Below are 24,005 nucleotides of genomic sequence, written 5' to 3'. Positions count from 1 at the left end.
CTCTTTAAGACCCAACATTCAGGGAAGTTGAAATGAAGAGTTTCTGGAAGAAACGTGTATTTCAGAGTTGGCATTGGAAGTGACCTTGGAGACATGGTAGATATTCAGCAAGTGTTTCCTGATTTGTAACAATTTTAAAACCTGAAGGGACTTTAGATAACTATCATTTATTGAGTACATTTTAAGAGCCAGAAATTTTATTTAGATCATCTCATTTTATCCTCACATCAACCCCTAAAGTAGGGACTCCCCTTATCATTATTTCAAAGATAGGATAAATGAGGTTTGGGAATGCCAAGAGTCCCACCCAAGGAAAGAAGGTTTTCCATAACTGCAGATGTTGAACTTCCTAAGTGTTTAGGCTTTAACGTTTGTACTTTGAGCTTTTGCCTCTGGATACCACTTATTTTAACCCGCATCCTCATTCATACCTTTCTGAGTGGCATGAAGAAATCCTGTGCTATCCTGCTCCACCCTGGGACAAGATCGTGCTGTGGCCAGAATGTCTGTGCTGTGCATTCCACATGCCTGTGAGTCACTTAGCATCCTTCTCATGTATCCGATCAGTAGTGGGACAGACCTTGGTAGCTCTGCAGCACTTGTATTCCAGGAATCTTCCTTTAGTATCCCATCACAACCTCACGAAGCCTGCATCATTCACCTCCCATGAAGCCTGCATCATTCACCTCCCTTCACCTCATCACAAAGGCCTGTATCATTTCACATCATCATAACAAGGACAAATAAATGGAGTTTTGAGAAAGACCACATTCACATATCCTATATTGTATGATTTTTAACCTCTTTCTGTGCCTAACTTATCAATTTAATTTTATGAGTATATAGCAAAAACATAGTATATATAGAATTCAGTATTATCCACAGTTTCAGGCATCCCCTGGGGGTCTTAGGAACATATCCCTATGGATAAAGGGGGCAGGTTACTAATAGTTCTGAGCATTGTCATTCCTGACATTTTATGTAGTTTTGTTGTTTTATTTTGTTTGTGGTATTGGGGATTTAACCCATGGGCTTTTACCACTGTGCCACACCCACAACCCCTTTTTAAATTTTCAGACAGTGTCTCACTAAGGTGCCTAGGATGTCCTCAAATTTGCAGTCCTCCTACCTCTGCTACTGAGTTGGTGTGATTATAAACATGTACCACCACACCCAGATTTTATGTAATTTCTCTTTTGTGTAGTTCTTCCTTAAGTATATAGGATACTGGCCTGAAAGTCATGGGATACAAGTCTACAGCCTTCTTAGTGATCTTGGGCAAGACTTCACCTTCTGGCTTCCATTTTCTTTGTGTTTAATATTGAGACATTAGACTCAATCAAGATTCTATTTATACAATGTGACGATAATATATTTCTGTGCCCAATGATGTTACTGTCAATTTATGTAGCAAATGCGTAAGTGAATTTGACCAAGCCTCAGAGTATATAGTATGATTTCCAGAACTGTAGTCATGCCCTTAAAAGTCATAAAACATAGATTCAAAACTCAGTACCATTTTTAAGTGGAAAGATGCTGCAAAATTAACCTAATAGTTCAGGATCTCTCATTTGTAAAATGAAATAAAAAAGTGGTTCTGTTATGTTTTAGATGTGAGGTGTCCCCCAAAAGCTCATGTTTGAGGAAATGCAACTGTTTCTGAGAGAGAGTTACAACATCACTCTTCAGAAGTTCATAGTTTGCTTCACATTGAGCAATTTATTTAATTTAGGCATCACTTTCTCCTTCTGAATGATGAAAGTTAAATATTTTCTTTTCAGGGACATCTTAAAGATTAAATGAGAAAATGTGCATGAAATGCCTACCACAATGCCTGGCCCTCAATCAACCTCCAACCACCATTACTCTCCCCCAATCCCGCATTCTCTTTTATCTCTGCTAACATCTGCAGGATTAAGAAGATAGAGGCCTCTTGGCTAAAATACTTGCTACTTAATTAGAGTTTCTCCTGAGTCCCCAGTACCTGTCTGCACTCCCATCTTCATTGTAATCCTTTAGGAATTCTGCAAAACATCATAACCATTAGGAAGGCACCACATCGTGAAACAATCACTGCTAATTTAGCAAACCTGACAAGAATGTCTGCAGAAAGAAAAATAGCAAGCTGAATTATGATCCTGAAGCAAAGGGTTGTTTACCAAGATGCTCGTTTGCAAGCTTCAATGTGGAACAATTTGTCCACACACAGTTCTCTCAATACACAGTTGTTCTCATCAGTACCATTGCCCTTCTCAAATGAAGTAGCTTTGAACAGAATGTCTTGGGATAAAATAATGTCTCTTCAATTCACTGTGCATTTAAATCTCAGGCTGCTCACCCACAGTCCTAACCACACAAACTTGACATCTCCATGTTTACTGACAAGTACAAGGATCAGAATAAACTTACAGGAAACATTTGAATGTGGGTCCTCCATGTGAGGCTATTCTGAGATTTGGTGATTGTTTATTGCCTTATAGTGTGTGCCACTGTATGTATGATCTAAGAATATGCATGATGGATCACAAACTCTTGCTTGAAAGGACAATGTTACTGAATCAGAAACTGCAGTAACTATTTGGCTGGGCCACAGCTAAAACAAGCATTTCTCTCATGGATGTTTATCATGGGCTGTATCAGACAGTGTGACATATTGCAAGGATTTGTTGAATTTTTGTTGAAGTAGATGGATTAATAAACAAATAATTAAAATTTACTTATCTGAGTTTTAGTTTCCTGAATACTGCTTATGCTTTACTAACCAGTCAACTTTATTGAATGCCTGGACCTAATGTCTTTAAGCCCATGTTTTCCATTGTGTAGCCCTGAGTCTGTGTATTTGGGTATTGCAGGGAAGGGGTGAAAGGAATATAGTCCAGTGAACAAAATTCAAAATCAAATAATCATCTCGAAAATCCATATCTACAATTTACTGTTTGTTATAGATTAGGCATTTCAGCATCTAATTTCTTATTATTTCAATCAGTCTTCCCAACACAATTGCACTATATTTAATATTAATATTAAATATTAACATTAAATTAAATGTTAATATTAAATATAGTGTAAATATTTAATATAGTGTAATATTTAATATATATTTTTGCAGGCAAGAGAATAGTTTGATTATCATTAAACAAACTACCCTAAAAGACAATGCCTTAAAACTACAATCATCATTGCATTATTTGTTTTAAACCTTACTGCTTATAGAGGTGACTTTTCTTGGCTCCACCGTTTCTGGTATCGCTTTGGGGAAGGCTTGAAGTCTGGGATAATTCAGAATGGAGAATGGAATCAATGGGGTCCCCCTGCACTCTTCCATCAGGCTCTAAAGCAGAGAAGACTTAACAATCAAGACAGTCGAGTGGCTGGTCTTCATGTACACCTCGGGGTTGTTCAGTGTCTTACCTGGTTGCTCAGGGGCCCATGTGCAAGTGTTCCTGAGAACCAGGCAGAACCTATATCATCTGTTACAATCACACCTACTCTGCCATACTCTTCTTTCCCCCAAATCTATCAAGGAACAATTAACAAATAAAATTATGTATTCAAGGTGTACAACATGATGATTTGATATATACACATATTGTAATGTGTATATATTCCCAGTGCTATGGAGAAAGCCACCGTCAGCCTAGATCTCAGTTTCCAAGGGCTCCTCTAATGCCTGGCCTTGTAAAATCCCAACACAATTCATGGCAACAGTTCTCTGAGATCAGTTCCAGAACTGAGTCTCTAATGGCATCACACCTGAGTTCAAGCTGAGGTGGACTCAGTCATCTTTTCCAACCACCACACAAAAGACCACTATTCTAACAAAAACACTCCCACATGGCCCTCATCTTCTTCCATAAGACACTCATCATTAACATTCTGGCTGGGGGTTTCCATAGGGGGAGCAGTCTAAGATGGTGTGCAAAGTAAACTCTCATGCCCATCATATGCCAAATGTCATGGTGGCCTGGACACCCTTCCTGAGAAACAGGATAGATAAAATGGGCCTGTAGTTAATACTGCTCTGCTTCCCAAATTTGAGGCCTCCTGCCTGCCAGGGGTACATTCTTTATGTGTACTGGACTCATGAAAACACCCAAACACCCGTGTGCTAGTTACTGGAGGGCTTGCAACAACTCATTTGACCCAGAGGATCCATGTTCTTACTTCATCGGGGTCAGGAGCCTGACCAGAGGAAGGCAAGAGACTTCATCCAATATTACACTTCTTTTTCATCCTTTTAGATTTGGATGGACACATGGGATATTTCTTGAGTTTCCTGGGATGCTGAGAATGTAATTCACAGCCACACACAGGGCCAAGAGTCTGATTCAGACACAGCTTTTACAAAGCACTTTACCTAAAAGGCACAGATTGGGCCTCTTCATTTCCATTTGAAACTGTTTTCTTGAGCATTCCCAAAGGAGTGCCCTAAGGCAAACACCTCCCTGACATTCAGGGGAACAGAACAATAGGGAGGAAAGAAGCCTGGAGAAAAACTTTTCTTTAATTGATCACTGTGGCACTCACAGCTCCTAATCCTGCAACTTGGGTGGCTATCCATGCAAGCAGGGATTCTCCAGAGAGATCCTTACAAGTCATGCTAATTTTTGACTTTTCTGAGATGTTTGGCATTCCCATCAGCAATCCAGTCCATGGCCATGTCACAGAGCTTGAAGGTGGTACCCATCTTGGACACAAAAACATGAACCCCTTCAGAGAGTGGCCAAAATTCAGGAAGAATACAGGAACTTAGGATCTTGGTAGGTGTTGTCCATCTGCAAGGCAAGCAGCAGTCCATTCATCAATTGGCCATGAGGAGTCCTGCAAAGATTTCCACTAGACAGGACACATTCATGGCTGCATTCTTCTCTCTTTAACCACAAACCCAGTGGCATCCACTGACATAGAAAGACTCACTAGTTAACAGTCCATTTCAAACCAACAACAACAACAACAACAACAAAAAAAGTTTTTCCTTCATGTTCTCAGAAAAGGCAAATCCTTGTGCTAAATAAAAATCTTAGAGTTTAGTTCTGCAAGGCTAGTTCTCAAGAATGTTAGCCACACACTTTGGGTGTGTTGTTTCATTTAACATTGACCACAGCCCTCACCCATGCTATGGTTCCCACTGCATAGCGACACAGATTTTAGTGCCACTCATGCACCAGTGTCACTGAGGCTAGAATTTGAGTGGAGGCTGGTGCCTCCAGGGCTACATTCAACCAATCTTCAACATTGAGTCAGGACAGATAGGAGGGAGCTTCCATCTCCCCCAGCTCATTCAATCCATTCCCCTTTGCCTCATAACTATGAGCAAGCTGATACTTCCTGTTTTCCCACAAAATGTTAAAGCTAAATCAGAAGAGGAAAAGGAAATAAAAAGGATATTGAACTTGTTCAGAAAAAAGCTGAGAGTGTCTTATAGCAGTTGTCCATTTTACTACTGGTTGTAAAAGAAACAAGATGTGGGATTCAAGTCAAGTCATCAGACTTCGATTCAGTCTTTGCATGATCTTTTCTGTCCTAGTCAAGGCATCTTCTCCTTCTCTTATCTACTGGGGGTTGCTTGTGGGAATTAAAGAGATATATAATTCAAAAATAAAAACAATCCCCAACTAAAAGGCTCTTCCATATCCTTAAACACTGGAAGTGAAGTTTGACCTTGGGCTTGGCACAGGGCCATAAGGTGCCAGGGATGAAGGAACTCACTCTTCTTTTTGGCTGAGATGCTCTACAGCCAGACTGCCCTTTTGAGAAAACAGCATGATCAGATCTTCACTGGTCTCCCAGGAAGGCTCTCTCATCATGCCAGGATCCCCCTGCTAGCCCTGTTGAATTCCACTTGTCACTGCAGGAACTTGAAAGACATGACAGCCAAATTGCAAAATAGAGATGAGTGACAGTGCATTTTGGCAGTGTTGGAGCAGAGATGGATGAGCTGCACAGTACAGTGGAAGAAGCTGCAAAAGGGGGCATCGGCTGGTACCTGGATCGTCCATTCTTCCACTGGCTCTACAGTTTCACAGACTCTACTAAGAACATTTGCAGTCTACCTGGTAGGCTGGCAAATGCTCCTTGTTCCCTTTTAAAAGTGGAGAACCATCTTCTGTGCATTCATGTCTCTCTCTTCTTGAAAAGGAGTCTTTTTCTTCCTTTGTGTTTTGTTATTTCACTGTTTGTGTGCAGTAGAGGGGAGCGGTTATGGAATAACAAGTGTCTTGTTTAATACCATGTTTCTCTTTTTATTGAGCGGTGGGGAGAGTTCAAGATCAGGATAGGCAATAGCTCACACATCCAAGCTGCCTTAAAATGACACTTTTGGGGGCTAGGGATGTTAGCTCAGTGGTAGAGCACTTGCCTCACATGCATGAGGTTCTGGGTTCTATCCTGCAGCACTGTAAGATAAACAAACAAACAAACAAAAAACAAAAACCCAGAAAACTACTCTTTCAGTGGTCCCAACTCAAAGCAGTAAAAACCACCCTTTACTCATCTTGCAGATAATGACACGTGTTAGAACTCCTTCCCAAATCTTTTTTTAAATGCCTGCATTTTGTTTTGTTTTGTTCCTTTTTCTCTCTCAAGGATTCTTTGAATAGCAGTTTGTATCTAATAGGCCTGTGTGGGATGCCTGTGTTTCATATCAAGACAGAGCTACTTGCTGTGCAAAGGAATGAAGTTAGAACCCTAGAATAATGCAGTGGAAGTCTTAAAAAACAAAATTCCAAGAAGCCCTCCTCCTTGAGCTTAACAAATGTCTTTGAAAACAACTCTAATAGTAGCCTCCTAGGGCTCTGTGCAGTTCAATTGCCATCAAGCATTCTATGCCATATAGTGACTAAGAATTATTAATTTCAGCCCCAACTTCCTTCGTTCCTAGGGGGAAGATCAAACAGGTGTGTTTTCCTAAGCCACTCCTGAAGTCTTCAACCTCGAAATTCCTTAAATCTCAAAGATAATATGAACACCTCCAAAGTGCCCTCTAACCCCACCCCACCCACCCAAGAGGTTAAATGTAAAATGCAGTTGTGTTTCTGGGAGAGAAATAATGAACCCTGAATTTTATGTAAACAGGATGAATGGAGAGAAATGCTCTAATTTCAAATCAAATCTTGCACTGCCAGTAGAGGGCAGTTGGTTCCAAACACAGAACTTCAATATTTTATACTTGCATGACCAAAGCAAAATGCCTTACCAATTTGTTTAATTTTTGTTTTTTAAAAAATGCAACTAAGGGTTTCACTGAAAAAAAAAATGACCCCTCCCTGCAAGTACACTTCCATGCTCAGCAAAATATAAAACACAGGTTCACAGAGCTTCTAGATCAGTTATAAAAAAGAGGTCCTCATAGCCCACATGGTAACATGCTTCCTAGGTGGTTTTTCTGTATGCTGAGGTTTAAGAGCCTCAATAGCAAGTTGGCTTCTCCATTCCCTAATTCTTAAAAGGCACCTGGACATCCATGAATATTGTATTTTCGTGTATATTGGGAAAAGCCAGAGATATCAAAACACTCCAGCTATAACTATATGGCTAAAAAAACCAGCTGTCATTACTGCTTGTTTCACTGAACTGATGCTGTTCTCTCCCACACATCCTTGCGGGGAATAACGGTGGCTTTAGGGAGAATGCACCCTGTAGCAAATGCCTGGGGAATATGAATGTTGACAAATAAGCTTAGGGAAATCTCCCCATTCCAAGTCCTTGTGCAGTTACCAGTTACACAACCTGGACAATCCCTCTCCAAACTTTAGCTTTTCCCAACTTTAAAGAGAAGTGTATAGTACTTATCCTGGTGATTTCAGAGTTTATAGTACTGACCTTGTAGGTTTCAGAATTTTGTTGTGTGTTGTTTCTGCATGAATTATCCTCATGCCTAGGAAGTTCTCAGTACATATCATGTGTATCTTCAAGTTTGCTGTATATTGTAATTGCTGATTTGAGAAGCAGGAGCCCTCACTATTTTATTCCCTCTTTAAAGAAGTATGAGTTTGGGTTACTTCATATATCACTTAATTTAAAAACAAACAAACATATTTCTAGTTCCAATTAAGTTTTTTTTTTACTTTTTATCTATCTATCTATCTATCTATCTATTTATTTATTTATTTTGGTAGTAGGGATTGAACCCAGGGCCTTACGCATACAAGGCAAGCACTCTACCAACTGAGCTATATCCCCAGCTCAAGGTCTAATTGTTAACAACTTCTTTTCTAAAACATCTTTTACATATCTTCCTTCCCAAATTTTAATAATTTCCTTTATACATTTTACATAGAAAAAAGAAGAGAAAAAAAGGTAGATTTTTTTTTCACTAGAATCCCATGTGTTCATATGTTTTCTCTCCAAGAAAATTACTTCGAAGAAGAAAATCTCTTTTCTAGAGAATCATGAGCACCTACAAAGAAAAGTAGGTGGCTACAAATTTAATGATGATGTAGCTCACAGATCAAAAGCAATGATGGATGCTCAAGGTCTATCAGAGACCAGGAACAAAGTTATATAAGGGAAAGAGAAAGTTCTGACATACATGTATGTAAAATGTTGAAAGAGCCAGTTCTTAGTTTGATTCCTCTAAGGAGCATCATTCAAGACAATGGAATCTATCTTTAAGCAGATCCTTGCCCTCTGGACCACCTGTATTGCTTCCCATGTCTCTGAACACAGGTGTGATTGTAGGACAGGTACATTTCTGATACACATTCCTTAGTGGGAAAAAACACGCAAAAAAACACGCTGTGTATTGTGAATTAATAGAGGCAGGCTTCTAGGTCAGCAGGAAAGCTCAAAGCTAAAACAAGAAATAGTGTCCAGTCAGACTAACAGCATGTCAGAGATGAAAAAGAATTATGGGAGTCTGTTTGTCCTTCTTCCTGCCATTGCAAATCTTTACTTATTATTGTTGGCATTTTTTTTAATATTTAATATTTATTTTTTAGTTCTCGGCGGACACAACATCTTTGTTGGTATGTGGTGCTGAGGCTCGAACCCGGGCCTCACGCATGCCAGGCGAGTGCACTATCGCTTGAGCCACATCCCCAGCCCTATTGTTGGCAATTTTAATCTCAGAGACACCAAGGAAAAAAGTATTCACAAACTTGCTTTTATTGATCGATTCTTTTATTAGCAAGTATTTTTAGAATTTTTCCTAGGAACCTGTTCTGGGACATGGGGTTAAGATGAGGCTTCTTGGGATCTTCTATATGGAGTCCTTTTCAGGTTCTAAAAGCATCTGGCTGATCCTGGAAAGCTGTCAAGGCTGTTATCATGAAGTGATAAGCAGGAGACTGAATGATTTTATATAAGCAGACTTAAAATGCGACATATGGTCTGCCTTTACATTTTCTCTGTACACTGCATTTTATCTGAGATTGTATAATTCATATTTTAAACATGAAATAGATTAAAGGTCTATAGAGGGATCAGTACTAGTACTTAGCCTCAAGAACACTACCAAAAAGTAACCCTTCCTGAAAAGAGAACTGGAGATGTATTTGAAACAAAAGTAAACCAGGATAGACAAAAACACAAAGACTTAGGTTCTAGTTAAAGAACACCAATCACCAACTAGGATTTAGGGATAAAACAGCAAGAACATAATCTCTTCTATCCACAGAAGTTTTGCAAGATGATTACACTTAGTCACTCTTGCATATCATTTTGAAAACCTGGTATGTTGTAAATATATAAGATGGTCTTATTATTCCCTCTTTCACATAAATGACTCATAAAGGATGGAAGGAAGGAAGGATAGAAGGAAGGAAGGAAGGAAGGAAGGAAGGAAGGAAGGAAGGAAAGGAGAGTAGAAGACAGGGAGGAAAAACTGAAAAGTAACCAACTAAGCATTTGTAGATAAGTAACATTCAATTTTAACAGAGTTCTCTCCCACATATTCATTTCAGAATTCTCAGTAATTCCCCTGAGTTGGGTTTGTATGGGATGAATATAAGGAACCATGGGCAAAACTATGTATTTGTAATAAATGAAGCAGAATAGACTGGGCTTGATAATCTTCTGGGCTTTGTCATAGGCGCGTCCCCAGTTTCCATTGGCCACTGGGTAATGGAATCCTGGCTGGGTCCCCAGGGGGCCAAGCTTCTCATTCACATGAAATAGTTATACTCCTACCACTGAGGCCTGTGGGGTGGAGAAAGTGAAATGTTGAGGCTCTTGGGAAATTTTAAGCCCTCATACAAATATAATCTTCAGAAGTCTATAAAATTTCAAATAGTAAAGAAAGGGGATAATATAAAGGTAGGAATCATTCCCTGTGCAGATCAAAGATTTACTTCCTCTTCTCAGTTTGGATGTAGCACTTGGAGTGCTGAGAGAAGGTAGAGGAAGAGGCTCTTTCCACAAGGAGAGGAACTGTCAAGCTTTAACTTGCTTAGATCTGGAATTGTTAACCTAACAGGGAAAAGCAAATTTCAAGCTCCATTTACTTTCAGCAAATCGGGACTTGTCTCAATCTGAGTGCAGTCAGACTTGTTCTTGGGGTGCTATGTTTATCCTATGGCTGCTTCTACCAAAATAATTGGTTGACAGAATTTGGCTTCAAACCCCACTAAAATGTCAGTAGCATCATACCCCTAGGAAGAGAAGGTGGGGAAATCAAGCTCAAGATTACACAGAGTATGGTATGTGTTTTTTTTTTTTTTGAAATACATTTCCCTGCTTGTGTCCCTAAATTAGCATATTTCAAGACTATCAGTTAGTCAGAAATGATGAATGTTTGTGATCTCAGATAAACTATTTCAAGGTCTAAATGCCATGAGACCAAATTTGATTACATAAACTTACATGTATAGAAAAGGCTACCATTCTGGTATGTGTCTGTGGTGCATAAAATTTGGAAGTAGAGCACTCTGTGCCTGGCTCCCCACACTCTGGGACTTTGGTCATTGTTAGCTTGTCATAGAGCAGGCCTAGTTATAACCTAGGGGAGAATAGCCCTGCAGTTAGAAACACATCCTCACAAAATAATTAGAGAATTGTGATAATATTTGTGTATCTGGGATAAACCTATGGGCAATGTCCCAATTTTTTCCTAATTAACTTGTTTATTTATGGTCTTCATTTATGTTGACATAAAAGGTCATCTAACTGAAAACCACTGTTCACTATGGTGGTCTGTCTGTTGTTCTTCCAGAAAAAGCACACATTTTAATTTGTAGGTCTCTCTTCTCCTTGGAGAAGAAAATAAGACGATGACTAAGAAGATTGCATCCCACCAGTTACACTAGGCACTGAGCTAGAATTACAGCTAACACTGCAGGGGTGAGAGGCAATAGATTTTAATTGGTGCCTAGGGGTAAAGGTCAATTCTCTTGGAACAATGGACATCTATGGTCATAATTGACTGAGTCCTCTGTGGGAGTTTGTAAATGTCAGTAATGTACTTTCAAATGAAAGCACAAAGGCTTAGGGCCCAAGGAACAAAGTCAGCATTAAGCAATGGAGAAAATACAGAAATCTGTTAAATAATGCACTACTAAGCTATAAGGGGAACTCACAAAAACACAACACATGACATACATTCAAAAGAAAATAGAAAGCGTCCCATATCAGGTAAATATCTTCCTAAGATCCTCCATCACTTTCCCCAGCACAAGCTTGGCTATTTTCTTTGAGTCTCTCTCCAATTAAAACACTATAATTATATGAGTCAAGATGGAGGGGTTTGGTTCCAAGAAAAGCTACATCCATCCCAGTGAAATTTGGGTTTGCTCGTGGGGAAATCATCTGCATTTGTGAAATTGCAGCTATTATCTCCTTCAACAGAATCTGGACTCTTTTTAGAAAATAGTGGAGAAAAAGATCAAGGACAAGTCAAAATATGTCACACCTGCCAACCCTCCTAGTCCCCACACACATGCTAGGCTGCTTCCCTTAGTGCTACAAATCCCTCCATTGTCTTTTCCTCACTTTCGCCAATATTTTCCTACTGGATCCAGATGCCTGCGGCCTCCTCAGCCTTTCATACGCTTACAGGGATTATATTTTCTAAACTAACAATTAGGATAGTGACTAGGGCTATAGTTCAGTGGTAGAGTGCATGCACAAGGCGCTGGGTTCAGTTCTCAGCACTGCAAGGAAAAAACAACATGATCTATCAGAGGAGTGTTTTATAAGCTTTGGGATGCAAAAGATCAAGATGCACAATATATAAATAGTAAAAATTATTAAGATTTTAGAAAATGTAAAGCATAGTCTCTATGCCAATGTAAACCCCCAGCTAATTTCTGCCTATAACCCTTCAGTCTGTGAACTGTATGCTGACAGGGCCCTTTGTTATGTATATGAGTATCTCTACTGCCTAGCAGTTAATAAACCTTGGTCCCTTGGATTACATTTTCCTATTGTGAATACCATGACCCTATGTCACACCAGTCTACTTCACTGGTCAACCAAAGCCTTTTCATGTTGCTCTCCTGACCATTCCAGATACCATTAAAGGCTCCAGGAATTTGGAGAGAAAAGTCTCTAAGAGTCATGTGCATCATGTAATTCATCACCCTGTTATTTAATTGCATCCCTGTGATGGTAAATACCATAGTGCAAAGTTCAAGCATCTTTTAGATTTATATCCATTTCTATCATGCTTACAAAGAAACATGCTAGAGTCAGGCATTCAATTACACACATGTCAATTGATTTCTCCTTAATATGACACCACCAAATTTCTCCAATAATTATGACTCACCAATTATTGAAGATAAATGCTGACTATGCCACATCTATGATAAGGTGCATTTTAGTTCTAATAATTCAATATTAATAATATCACCATTGCCCATTTAGTAATTTTATACATGAGAAAGGGAAAGAACACTTAGAAGAATTGAAAATAAATTTCATTATTACATTGAAATTATAATCCAAATGGGTCTTGGAGACATTTGGGAGTCTAAATAGTCATTATAATCAGATAGTAATGGAAAATAATGTGTTTTAAGAGTCAAAAGATACACATTCATCTGTAACTGCAAATCACTCCAAGCTATGCACTGTGCTCTGTGAACATAGTTCTTCACAGCACATATACAGAAAGATGGTTTTCATCTCCTTTTTCCCTTGTTCTTTGACAAATATTTGCCTTTCTGTGAAAGCTTCCTGGAGTCCCCAAAGATAAAGTAATATGTACATAGCTATTATGATACATAGTTCTGTACTGTAATTGACTGTTTATACATTCATCTCCTCTACCAGGCTGCATAGTTCTTGAGAGCAAGAACAATCTCTAATATTTTTATTCTACTTCCTAGTTGTTAAAAAAAATCTGGCACCAAATAGGCATTTTATAACTTTTGGTTGAGTTGACCAATGACAGCATAAGGCATGGCCACATAATTTGAAAGTGACAATAATGATAATAAGGACACTAACATTTCCTAAATGCTTACCATGTGGAAGCACTGTTCTTTGCATGTTTTGATTCTACTTCTCATGGCTACCTTTGATGCCGACACCATCATTATATTTTACTTTAGACAGAAAGAAATACATTGTGGTCTCACAACACTCCAGCCAACAAATAGAAAATGGTCTATAGGCACACAACTTGGATGTGGCTTAGCTGGAATTTAGAGCCAGGCACCCTGGCTGCAGGATTCATTATGCCACAATAAAAGTCTCCCCTGAGCAAAACTTACAATGACACCCTTCAAATAACAAAGGGTAACTCCACAGTGATAGGAAATAGGTGTTTGATGGTATATCAGACAGGTGCAGAAAACAGGCGTGCACAAAGCTAAGAGGCCGTTCCACCCATGAGTGGCTGTACATCTAAGAGGTGGCATGCAAGGGGCACTTGTTCATTAAAAACAGGCAGCGGTGATGGTATTTGAATATGTGACTGGGGAGCTGATGTGTCTAGATCTGCGCCTACCACGCCTCCACACTTCAGTCATAATTGTGTTTTTCTTCCTGGCAAAATGAATTTCGGCCACAGCCATCAACATCTTTTGCCCATTTGAAACCACTCAGGAAGAACAGAGAGATAAAGGTAAACTGTATGCTCTCTGAAAGTCTTAATAGGTTCCTGGTAAATTAGCCCTCCTCTCTCTGAGAGATCTCAAGAGATTCTTAAACTTCTACTGCCAGCCATATTTCTGATTTTATTATTTCATTTTCTTCTACCCACTTTCTTTTTCTGTGCTTTGTATGAGCTTTCTCTCATCACTACTGTGTTATTTTAAACCTTCTGCAGTAATCTCTGCCATCTTCTCTCTTTGGCCTCACATCTGTGGCTTCCCTCCTATGTCTCTTCTTCTCTTATCATGCATGATGTTCTCTTTCCCCTATTCTTTATTTTTTTGATTAGCCCTCCTTGTCTTTCCTTACTCCAGGCATGCTCATTTCCTGATGGCAGATGCTGTCAATCATGGCAACACTTATCAGTCTAGTCCCCAAACACAGCCCCACACAGTCCAAAAAGAACTAACTCTCTCCCAACCCTTGTAGTAAATATACCACACAGTGGGCCTCTCTACCTCTGTCTAAACTCACAAGGCTACTGTGAGCAACTGTTTTTTGTTCTGTAAAACTTATTTAAAGTGACTGACTTGAATAGTTGTGAAATGAGATGCATATTAGAGGTAAGGGACCCAGTAAATGAGGGAAGTGAAGTCCTACAGGAACAAAGGGACGAAACCTCAAAAGAAGATTTATTAAGGGAAAGGCAGGGTCAACAGAAGGGATGTTTGAATGGAAAGGATTTCAGCCCTGAGGCTGGTCATGTTCTCTTAATTTCCCCAGGGAAGAAAAAGTGGTTTTTATTAGAGGTTCATCCACAGCGACTTTGTTTTCCTGACAGCACCAAGAGGCAGCTTGGGGCAGATCTGATATATTGTAGTGAAACATCTCACCCTAGTAAATATGGCAAACTTCCTGTAGCAGCGAGCATTCATCTCCATCCATCACCAGAGCAGCATGGGCTATCCACTAGAAACAAATGTTCTAGATACAGTACATCAAACACTGGATGATGGAAACTTGTGAGAAACCACAGGGAGTATGCTGGAAGCAAATGGACCAGAAAGTTGAAAAGACCCCTGACCATTTTCCACAGCAGAGCATAACTCTGAACCAACCTGAAACAATGCATTTGAGCTTCATAAAGGGTAAAGGGAGGGCATCTAACACTGAGACAGCCAGACTTGAGATGTTGTGGGCTCTAGAAAGGGCAGCTGATGAGGCAAAATAAACACATAAGTAAGCAGACAAGTAAATTTTAAAAAGTCTGCTTCTCAAAAGTTTAGCCATTAGTCTATTACATATATTTGAAGAATGGTTGGCTTCTGAGAGATATCATCTTCATATTTGAGAATTTCTGATCACTTGACCTCAGGGGCTACACACCTTTTGAGAACCAGTCAACCACATAATAAATACATAACTTTCATCAATATTCACAATATTTGCAGACTAATTTAGGCAATATTATCTTAATTAACTTGTTTAGAGTAAATAGAAAACAGAATTTTTTGGGGGGTGTATGTATATGTGTGTTTTGGTAACAGGGACTGAACTCAGGGGCATTCAACCAGTGAGCCACATCCCCAGGCCAATTCTGTATTTTATTTAGAGACAGAGTCTCACTGAGTTACATAGTACCTCGCCATTGCTGAAGCTTGTTTTGAACTCACGATCCTCTTGCCTCAGCCTCCCAGTCACTGGGATTACAGGCTGTATTTTTTTTTTTTTTTTTGTAATAAAGACTACTCGAACTTAGTAAAGATTTCTCTGTGGACTTGTCAATCACCTTTCTATTTTCCTAGCTAGCTACATGCATCTTTTTCTTTAAAACATAAATTTGGCTACAAAAATTCTTTATTAAAACCTCAATAATCTGTAAACTCCATTCTCATGAAGTTATAACTTAGGATTTTAAAATCACTCATTTATGATTAATATTTAATATATTAGATTGCATGTGATAGACATAATATCCATGAGGGATAATATGTGCTATGTTGATGAGGCAAGGAATGTGTTTCCACCAAAAATTACTAAGTACTGTTTAATGTTGCATGATGTAAAACAATAAAATACTAGTTAATGTTATCAATTCTGAGAAGTCAGGAAAATTAGGTGATTTGAGGGATTAATAGAGATGGAGGGGAAAAAATAAGTTTTTAGAAGCCATGTACGGACCACAAGTTATTGCCTAAATTGGATAACATTTTAATATTTTTAAAAAGTATTTGACAACATAAGTTTTAGAGACACACAGTTAATATCCAATGAAAGAAGTACTTTTTATGTAATTAACATGTTGTGCTAAAATTGATATGACTATGGCTTTATTAGCATTTCTTTATGAATTTTATAGGTGTTTGACTTATATAAAATAGTTTGGGGTAGTTGGCTGTTGGAGGTGAGCATGAAATACAGTGTCCTTGATCAGTGCCTTTTTGTTTTATTTCCACTGTGTTTTGCCAAGCCCAGGAGTTCCACAAAGTTCCCCAGGGCCACTTTGGCAACAAGGGAGGTGACTAGGGGGCTATTCTTGGTGCTATACTCTTGCTTCAGAGGGTCCTCTGTCCTTATTATTCTGTAGTTTATTTGAAACATAGAGGCTGAAATAACTGTAAGAAAATCACCCAGAGAAAAAAAATAGAAATGCGGCATGCTTTTTTTTGGGGGGGGGGGATTTTTTATTTATACTGCTCAGGAAAAGAACTGAACAATGTTCAATGGAGCTTAACAGTATAAAACTCGGAAATACCCATCAAAAAAATTCAAAAGAGTTGATATTTCCCTTTAGCTATGGTTGCCCAGGATAAGTGGAGAGTAGTAAGCATTTATTCACTAAAAAAGGGCACGTCTGTTGAAGTTTGGAAAATGCCACCACCAATGCGTCTCTGAGTTCACACATGACACTTTTTTTTTTTATTGGTCGTTCATAACATTACATAGTTCTTAATACATCATATTACACGGTTTGATTCAAGTGAATTATGAACTCCCGCTTTTACCCCGTATACAGATTGCTGTGTCACATCAGTTACCCTTCCATTGATTGACATATTGCCTTTCTAGTGCCTGATGTATTCTGCTGTCTGTCCTATTCTCTACTATCCCCCCTCCCCTGCCCTCCCCTCCCCTTTTCTCTCTCTACCCCTTCTACTGTAAATCATTTCTTCCATTTGTATTATCTTGTCTTACCCCTCCTTTCCTCTTATATGACATTTTGTATAACCCTGAGGACTGCCTTCCATTTCCATGCAATTTCCCTTCTCATTCCCTTTCCCTCCCACTTCTCATCCCTGTTTAATGTAAATCTTCTTCTCAAGCTCTTCGTCCCTACCCTGTCCTTGTTTACTCCCCTTATATCAAAGGAGTCATTTGGTATTTGTTTTTTAAAGATTGACTCGCTTCACTTAGCATAATCTGCTCTAATGCCATCCATTTCCCTCCAAATTCTATGATTTTGTCATTTTTTAATGCAGAATAATACTCCATAGTATATAAATGCCACATTTTTTTTATCCATTGATCTATTGAAGGGCATCTAGGCTGGTTCCACAGTCTTGCTATCGTGAATTGAGCTGCTATGAACATTGATGTAGCAGTGTCCCTGTAGCATGCTCTTGTTAGGGCTTTAGGGAATAGACCGAGAAGGGGAATAGCTGGGTCAAATGGTGGTTCCATTCCCAGCTTTCGGAGAAATCTCCATACTGCTTTCCAAATTGGCTGCACCAATTTGCAGTCCCACCAGCAATGAACAAGAGTGCCCTTTTCCCCACATCCTCTCCAGCACTTATTGTTGTTTGACTTCCTAATGGCTGCCAGTCTTACTGGAGTGAGATGGTATCTTAGGGTAGTTTTGATTTGCATTTCTCTGACTGCTAGCGATGGTGAGCATTTTTTCATGTACTTATTGATTGATTGTATGTCCTCCTCTGAGAAGTGTCTGTTCAGGTCCTTGGCCCATTTATTGATTGGGTTATTTGTTATCTTATTGTCTAATTTTTTGAGTTCTTTGTATATTCTGGTTATTAGGGCTCTATCTGAAGTGTGTGGAGTAAAGATTTGTTCCCAGGATGTAGGCTCCCTGTTTCTCTCTCTTATTGTTTCTTTTGCTGAGCAAAAACTTTTTAGTTTGAGTAAGTCCCATTTGTTGATTCTATTTGTTAACTCTAGCGCTATGGGTGTCCTATTGAGGAATTTGGAGCCCGATCCCACAGCGTGTAGATCATAACAAACTTTTTCTTCTATCAGATGCCATGTCTCTGATTTAATATCAAGCTCCTTGATCCATTTTGAGTTAACTTTTGTGCAAGGTGAGAGATAGGGATTCAGATTCATTTTAGTGCAAATGGATTTCCAGTTTTCCCAGCACCATTTGTTGAAGATGCTATCCTTCCTCCATTGCATGCTTTTAGCCCCTTTATCAAATATAAGATAGTTGTAGTTTTGTGGATTGGTTACTGTGTCCTCTATTCTGTACCATTGGTCCACCCACCTGTTTTGGTACCAGTACCATGCTGTTTTTGTTACTATTGTTCTGTAGTATAGTTTGAAGTCTGGTATTGCTATACCGCCTGATTCACACTTCCTGCTTAGTATTGTTTTTGCTATTCTGGGTCTTTTATTATTCCATATGAATTTCATGATTCTTTTATCTATTTCTACAAGATATGCTGTTTGGATTTTGATTGGCATTGCATTGAACTTATAGAGAACTTTTGGTAATATCGCCATTTTGATGATGTTAGTTCTGCCTATCCATGAGCAGGGTATATTTTTCCATCTTCTAAGGTCTTCTTCTATGTCTTTCTTTAGGGTTCTGTAATTTTCATTGTATAAATCTTTCACCTCTTTTGTTAGGTTGATTCCCAAGTATTTTATTTTTTGGGGGGATATTATGAATGGAGTAGTTGTCCTCATTTCCGTTTCAGAGGATTTGTCGCTGATATACAGGAATGCCTTTGATTTATGCGTGTTGATCTTATATCCTGCCACTTTGCTGAATTCATTTATTAGCTCTAATAGCTTCTTTGTAGACCCTTTTGGGTCTGCTAGGTATAGAATCATATCGTCTGCAAATAGTGATAATTTAAGTTCTTCTTTTCCTATTTTTATGCCTTTAATTTCTTTCATCTGCCTAATTGCTCTGGCCAGTGTTTCGAGGACTATGTTGAACAGAAGTGGTGAGAGAGGGCATCCCTGTCTTGTACCAGATCTTAGAGGGAATTTCTTCAATTTTTCTCCATTCAGAATGATGCTGGGCTGTGGCTTATCATAGATTGATTTTACAATGTTGAGGTATGATCCAGTTATCCCTAATTTTTCTAGAGTTTTGAACATAAAGGGATGCTGTACTTTGTCGAATGCTTTTTCTGCATCTATCGGGATGATCATATGGTTCTTATTTTTAAGTCTATTGATGTGGTGGATAACATTTATTGATTTCCGTATATTGAACCAACCTTGCATACCAGGGATGAATCCTATTTGATGATGGTGTATAATTTTTTTGATATGTATTTGAATCCAATTCGCCAGAATTTTATTGAGGATTTTTGCATCAAGGTTCATTAGAGATATTGGTCTGTAGTTTTCTTTCTTTGAAGTGTCTTTGTCTGGTTTCGGAATCAGGGTGATGTTGGCCTCGTAGAATGAATTTGGAAGTTCTCCCTCTTTTTCTATTTCCTGAAATAGCTTGAAAAGTATTGGTGTTAGTTCCTCTTTAAAGGTTTTGTAAAACTCTTCTGTATACCCGTCCGGTCCTGGGCTTTTCTTAGTTGGTAATCTTTTGATGGTTTCTTCTATTTCCTCTATTGTTATTGGTCTGTTTAGGTTGTCTATATCCTCCTGACTCAATCTGGGCAGATCATAAGACTTAAGGAATTTATCTATGCCTTCACTATCTTCTATTTTATTGGAGTATAAGGATTCAAAATAATTTCTGATTATCTTCTGTATTTCTGAAGAATCTGTTGTGATATTGCCTTTTTCATCTCGTATGCACTAATTTGGATTCTCTCTCTTCTTCTCTTCGTTAGCATGGCTAAGGGTCTGTCAATTTTATTTATTTTTTCAAAGAACCAACTTTTAGTTTTGTCAATTTTTTCAATTGTTTCTTTTGTTTCAATTTCATTAATTTCAGCTCTGATTTTAATTATTTCTTGCCTTCTACTTCTTTTGCTGTTGTTTTGCTCTTCTTTTTCTAGGATTTTGAGATGAAGTATGAGATCATTTATTTGTTGGTTTTTTCTTTTTTTGAGGAATGAACTCCAAGCAATGAATTTTCCTCTTAGAACTGCTTTCAATGTGTCCCATAGGTTCCGATATGTTGTGTCTGTGTTTTCATTTAACTCTAGGAAGATTTTAATTTCCTCCTTGATGTCTTCTAAAAGCCATTGATCATTCAGCAACCTATTGTGCATTCTCCAAGTGATGCTTGATTTTTCCTTCCTACTTTTATCATTGAATTTCACACATGACACTTCTTTATGAATGAAACATACATTCTCTTTAAAAGATTAGAGGCGAATGGATGATCTTGTGTACAAAGGGACAGATAAAAGAGCTAGGGGAGAATGAGCAAGTGTCAAGTGCCTGCCAAGGGAAATGTCATCACCCCCTTTGATGTATTATACAATACTCTAGTTCCCCTTGGCCTCACCAGACAATGTTGAGTGAGTGCTATGCAGAGCCCTGGCATTTTAAATATTAATCATGCTCTTCTTAGGAAAGATGCAATTACACATTATGGCCTAGAAATGACTAAAACCTAGGGAATTCTTGACTGTCCTTGTTTGTTTACTCAAAAGAATTAATTATTTATAATTAATAATTAACTTACAATTAATTATAATTATTGGCCTCTGAGAAATTACTGAGTCAAAGCTTGTTTTACAGGACTAGTCCTTCCAAAGTTCCATCCCGAGTGTCCAAAACCCACCCTATATTCAATTCAAATACTCCCCATGTGCTGAACACTGACTCTCTACCAAGGTCCTATGTTCAGCATGACAAAGACTACAAAATTGATCAAGGCACCTAATTCCATGTAGGGTCTCATGTTCTAAAGGGGAGGTTAGACATAATCAAAAACAAACATAGAGTATTATGATGTGGTAGAAGTAGTGGCATTTAAGAGTTACTTCTGCGATTTCAGGATCTTAGCTTTTCTTTTACCAGTTTGCGTGTAACCTCAGGCAAGTCACGAAACTCTCTGGGATTCAGTTTCCATCTCTGTTAAACGAAAGAGTAGAATCTGAAAATCCCCACCTTTTGTAGGGTCTGATCCCACAATCCTTCCTGAGAAAAATTGTCTGACCCTAGCACACACAACTCTTTCCTGTCCCAGGAAAACAAATGACAAGAGGAATTAAGTGTGCCCAGGGTAAAAAGAGACAGGGAGTCAATAATCAAACACTTATTTAGAAAGTGTCACATACAGTATGGTAATTAAAACCTAAACATCTGGAGAAATTGCAAACAGTGTTTAATGCCAGCAGGTACCAGGAGACCTGCAAGAATGATCAATGTGTTCTGTGGATCGAGGGTCCTAATTATAGGATGAAAGCCTTAGAAGACTCTCAGCAGGAATGATATTAATTAAGAAGTGATAACAGAATAGGAAAGATAGTAGAATGAAACAGACATTATTACTGTATGTATATATGTGACAGCATGACCAATATGATGCTGCAAATTGTACACTCAGAAAAATGAGAAATTATACACCATCTATGTATGATATATCAAAGTGCATAAATGCATTCTACTGTCCTGTATAACTAATTAAAACTAATTAAAAAAAATGAATCCCTTAAAAAACAGAAGAAAAAGAAAAAAGAGGTGATAACACAGAAATGAGAAGGAACAGGAAAGAAAAAGGGGCACAGGAAATGTAAAGATCCTCAGGGTTATACAAAATGACATATAAGAGGAAAGGAGGGGTAAGACAAGATAATTCAAATGGAAGAAGTGATTTACAGTAGAAGGGGTAGAGAGAGAAAAGGGGAGGGGAGGGGAGGGGAGGGGAGGGGGGATTGTAGAGAATAGGACAGACAGCAGAATACATCAGACACTAGAAAGGCAATATGTCAATCAATGGAAGGGTAACTGATGTGATACAGCAATCTGTATACGGGATAAAATTGGGAGTTCATAACTCATTTGAATCAAACTGTGAAATATGATGTATGAGGAACTATGTAATGTTTTGAACGACCAACAATAAAAAAAAAAGGAATTGTAATGCAAAAAAAAGACTACATGTATAATGGCATAAGTTGGCATGAATATACTTTATATACAGAGATATAGAAAACTGCTCTATATGTGTAATAAGGATTGTAATTCATTCTGCTGTCGTGTATTTAAAAAAATAAAATCAATTAAAAAGAAAAAAAAAAGAACAAATACTATCTAGGTTTTTGTCTTTGCAGGTAACATAGTGTGAAGAGACCATGAGGATATGACAACTGAATGAATTGCCTGTTCTCAGTTTTGTTTTGTTTTTTCTCTCTCTCCAAGAATTTCAGGTAGAGTTCTGTATTCTTTAATCCTTAAAGATGCTATACAACACCTTGTGAAGAAACAGCAAGATAAGGTCAGTTGTAGAATATTGGAGAGGTATCAATGATAGCCACCAGGGTGAAAAAAAAAAAAAGAAAGAAAGAAATTTTCTTTTTAGGCAGAATACAAATAAACTTGAAGAGAATTTAAGAGTGAGACTGAGATTTCAACATGGATTTTTTTTTCCTTTGCTACATTTGTATTAGTTCTCCCATTTCCCTCTGCATCACAGCTGTTCTTCTCAGGTACAGGTTAAATCATCTTTTCTCCTAGCAGACTATATTATGTAGCGAATAAATCTCTGGTGACACAAACAAGCCTTGGAATTCATCATGAAGTAGAGGTGACAAATAGTTACCCTGCCTGTCTTCTGGCACTAGGACCCACTTGGTCTTATCTTTGGGGCCTGCCTCATATATCAGGGGCCAGGGAATGGGTGTTTTCTGCAAGAAATTATGAGTGAGACAGGATAACACCTAGGAGCAGGCTCTCTGTCTTCTAGTCAAGATTTCCTAGATTGACATTGGATGAGATGATAGTTTCTAATGTAATAGATCTATCCAGGGAAACCTACTATAATTTACAGCAGAAAAGTGGTCAATGGATGATCATCAATTTAAACAGTAAATTAGGGCTTGTTTAATTCTGGACTCTAATCCCAGTAATGCCCTTAACAAGCTGCCTGCAAAGCCAGGACACGATGCCTGCTGTTTGAGACACAATGATTGAAAAAGAACTGCTCTCGCCTTCGCAAACACCTAAAAATAGCAATAAGGACAGGGAAGACAAACAGGCTTCTGGGAATGCAGGCAGTTACAGGGATGTTGTCAGTTTTATTCCATTTGCTCCCACCAACGTGAAACACAGAAGAAACTCTCTGGTACAAAAGATGTTAACTTGTTAAGTAGCACCCTAGAGATTTGAAAGAATTAACGTAGCCCTTTAAGGAGCCTGCCCTTTTCACCAGAGGATAGCAGGAGTCCCAGGAGAATCGAAGTGAACTTCAGTGTCTTTGTCCTCCATAATTAAAAGAGAGACTGATAATTCTTTCTTCTGCCTCCTCCTCCTTTTCTTTAAACATAAACTCATATTGATTGAAGCAAATATATTCAAACTTTAAAATGCTGTGCAGGTGCTATCCCTTTGGTTCAAATATGTCCCTTTGCAGGATGGGGGTACATATTTCTTGGTGATAAATTCACCTCATAAGTAGAAAAACTGTACACAAATATACTGCTATGTCAACTTTATTGATTTTTGCACCATTGTAAAGACCTTCATCGTCCTCCAATATATCTTAAATCTATCAGCATCTCAGAAAGTGACCCTGAAGGCCTTGTTTATCTGTAGAGGAAAAGATCCTTTGGTTTAGGTTCCCTCATAAACACTGTGATTTAAACATCAAGGGCCACCTCTGCTTCTGCACAGCAACAGGCCTAAAGAAAGCTATTCTCTCACAGCTATTC

The sequence above is a fragment of the Urocitellus parryii genome, unplaced genomic scaffold, assembly GCF_045843805.1.
Source record: "Urocitellus parryii isolate mUroPar1 unplaced genomic scaffold, mUroPar1.hap1 Scaffold_60, whole genome shotgun sequence".
NCBI lineage: Eukaryota > Metazoa > Chordata > Mammalia > Rodentia > Sciuridae > Urocitellus > Urocitellus parryii.
This window is presented reverse-complemented; position numbering follows the sequence as displayed.